The sequence below is a fragment of the Sinocyclocheilus rhinocerous genome, unplaced genomic scaffold, assembly GCF_001515625.1.
Source record: "Sinocyclocheilus rhinocerous isolate Xijiao unplaced genomic scaffold, SAMN03320098_v1.1 scaffold2697, whole genome shotgun sequence".
In the NCBI taxonomy this organism is placed as follows: Eukaryota; Metazoa; Chordata; class Actinopteri; order Cypriniformes; family Cyprinidae; genus Sinocyclocheilus; species Sinocyclocheilus rhinocerous.
Window position 1 is genome coordinate 48291 of NW_015641431.1, and position 3454 is coordinate 51744.

General features: G+C 38.5%; 1 protein-coding gene across 6 annotated transcripts in view; it reads left to right on the forward strand.

Annotated features, from left to right (window-relative positions):
* Positions 1-2009: 2009 nt before the first annotated feature.
* Positions 2010-3454, forward strand: part of LOC107754864 (uncharacterized) — a 47560-nt gene continuing 46115 nt past the window's right edge. For 2 of the 6 annotated variants that reach the window (XM_016571468.1, XM_016571470.1), the window contains exons 1-2: positions 2010-2102; positions 3296-3343. The gene's annotated coding sequence lies outside the window, so the exon portion shown is untranslated. Of the gene's footprint in view, positions 2103-2134; positions 2359-3295; positions 3344-3454 lie in introns of those variants that run through there. The other 4 variants (XM_016571472.1, XM_016571469.1, XM_016571474.1 and 1 more) reach the window with 3 other exon arrangements.

Here is a 3454-nt window from a genome sequence, read left to right on the forward strand (position 1 = left end):
CAACTTCCTGTTAGCTCTCTAATGTCACTAATGGAAACGACAATATGTGAAGCAATGTGTACAATGTCCCTGGAAGAACGCAAAAAGAATAATGGCTAATATTGTATAATCAATAGTCATAATGTACTGGGAGAATAAAAAATACAAATAATTATGTTACACTAGATTCCCCTGATTATTACAAACCATGGCTATTAGTGTGGCTCATGAGTTGCTATACCTAAATCAAGCAAATCACCTTTTCCATTTCAGTTAAGATGCTACCTTCAAGCATAGCTGCCTTTTGTAGAAAGCAGCCAGTGAGCAGTTCACTAGGGTGTGACACAGATCTTTTCTCATGCTTTCTCAATTAGTTGACTAGAGAACGTCCTTAAGGAACATCTATTGATGGGTCAGAGACACAGCAGCCATGTCCTCTGTTCTGCTTGCATTGACCACTTCCTCAGAAAGTGTGTGTATGCATAAATACAAGCTGGGAGCCTTCATGATTGTCTGGCTGCTGACAAGGAGCGTGTGCGCGTGTGAGCAGTCAGATAATGTCACAGTGTGACAGAAGTGAGAGTGTTAGCGACAGAGAGGAAATGAGAATAGGCCCCAATGCTCACAAGAGAACACACACACACACACACACACACACACACACACAGCATGTGACTTGGTGACCATGTTCTAGTTCCACTAAACCTGACACAGTCACACAGTGACATTGCATAAATCACTGAAAACTAAGTTATTTTCAATTTGTTTGTGTGTGTGTGTGTGTGTGTGTGTGTGTGTATGTACACACAATATATTGTTTGTTTGACTCACCATACCCCTAAATAAATAAATACAACTGTATAAGTATTTATACCCCTAACTCAGTATACTTTGTTGAAGCATCTTTGGCAGTGATTCTGTTATTGTTCTTCTTCTGGAAGTTGTTCCGTCAGTGGACTGTAATGTTCAGGTCTCTCCAGGGATGTCCAGGCTCTGGCTGGATCACAGCAGGATGCTACCACCAGACATTTTTTTAAAACGACCTCCATTCCATGCGAATTTTTAATGCACAATAAATAAATAAATAAATACTTAAGTACTGTTTTGTCTTCTAATGGTAATATTGGCACGTTTAAAATTTGATACATTTATTAAAATTCTGTAAGATAAGAATTAATTCTTGTTTTTACATTATTATTATTATTATCATTCCTACCCCATTAATCAAGTTTGTGCTTAAAACAAGAAAAAACATAATTGTTGATGGGGTGGGGGGAAAAAAATCGACTTTATTTAAGATATAGTGTATTTTATAGATATAGCAATAACATTTAAACAAGCAGCCATAAAGCTATAAATGATAAACTACTCAAAACACCACTGCACTCAGAATACACTCTATCATTGTGGTGGCAACGCAACTCACACTAAAAAAAATATATATATATAAAATAAAATAAAAAATAATAATAATAAATAAAAAAATCTTGATTGTTATGATTCTCAACACGATTAGAAGATTTTTTTGTTTACTTGTTTGTTTTTATGACTTCATAGGTAACGTTGTAGTTGTACAGAAAATGGGAAAACTAAGGGAACCTTCATGCACGGGAAACCTTTGCTTTTTAACTTGAACCTTTAAATCAGCATCAATCATGTGAGGGATAAAATGGCTTTAAAGCTGACAACATTCTAGTATAGTAGTTTACAAGCAGTGATTGACAACAAAACTAGAAGGCTTTTACTACTAATCATAGTCAGATAAGTATTTTAAAAGTTGGTGGTTAAATGAAAAGCAGGGCATGTGGACAAGCTGCATACCTGTGTGTGTGCATGTGGCACTTCTAGCCAATGGCATGAGCTGCTCTACGGAAACATGTAGTGCAGCAGCCAATCAAAGCAGCCCTCGACTGGGCTGGGAGGAGGAAGTGGCCAATGGGGTGCAGGCAGTGGCGGTACATTCCCCAGCTCTTAAGAGGTTAATGAGCAAAGCTGCTCGGCTTCCTGCCAGCCCTCCAGCAGCTCAGAGACGTTCCCACAATGAGTGAAAGCTGTATCACGACAGGACTGAGACTAATTATACACCCACAGAGAGAGGGAGAAACAGGAGGGGGTCACAAAGGGTGAGCGAGCTGAAGTGTGTGTGTGTGTGTGTGAGTGTGCATGAAACCAAGAGAAAGCAGAGCGAGCTGTAGAGAGAGAACGAACGCTTGCAGCGGGTGAGAATACAGAAGATACAGCAAAAGAGTGACTAGGTGAAGACAAGATAAGGAAAAAGACAGTTTACAGCATCATGCTGGATATTTCTGACTGCTGTGCTGCTGCTGCTTTCCCATGATCACTCAGTGTATTTCTCACCATAAAAAGACACCCAAAGAGGTAGGACACTTTTGAATGCGTGTGCTCATGTTGACAAGTGTGACAGAGTAAGTGTTAGCGAGTGTCTTCGAGACATACGGGAGTGTGTGAGGTATGTTGTGTGGGTATTCAAGCAATGACAAGACAATGTCTGAGTCAAAGTGTGTGTGTGAGCGTGTTCTTCAGAGTCACCAGCTTTACATAAAAAGCACAGAGACCGGGTTCGTGATTTACCACATTTAGAGGATAGCGCTGAAACTGTTGGAAACAAGCACGCTGATGGCCTCAGCCGCTCTCAAACCAGGCATGACTGATCAGTGGGTTTTGTTTTACAGTTCTGCACTGTCAAAGTGAAACATGCGCTTGTTATCGTATGATCTATTTCGAACTGCTCTGACCCTGTAAATGACTCTCCCTGGTGTAACTTCATGCAGCAGGTTTAATTAAGGCATATTTTAGATTTATAAGCTAGATCTGACCATCGTCAGGCATTCAAGAATACTGCACTGACAAAACATTTTTTATGAAGTATGTGTATATATGTTGTTGTTGTTGTTATTATTATTATACATTTCTTTACACTTGATAGCATTTATTTTATATTGTTCAGATGCACAGTATATAATGTGAATGCCATTTTTGCATAGTGATTTGTTTTTTGAATCATCAAAACTTCTAATCAGATTTTTATCAAATATCTTAGTATATTTATATTGGGATATCTTATAGATTTTTTTTTTTTCCAAAATATAACATACTGTAGCTGTCAGTGATTCTCAGGCAGCTGCTGCCTCTTTAAGATGTCTATTTTTACAGTAGCGTTCATACACACGTGTGTGTGTGTGTGTGTGTGTGTGTGTGTGTGTGTTTGAGAGAGAGAGGTGGAGGCAAGGAGCAGGAGTGAGTCTGTGGGTGTGTGAATAGAGTAATTCTTCTGGTTTGTGCTTCTCTATTACAGACTTAGGCTGTCAAGTGTCTGCTGGTTAGTTAATCGTTCATTCTGCAGGTTAGTCCAGTCTCATGACTCATGACTCACTCATAAAAGACTACTTAATGTTATTTGAATCAGTGATTTATATATATATATATATATATATATATATATATATACACACAC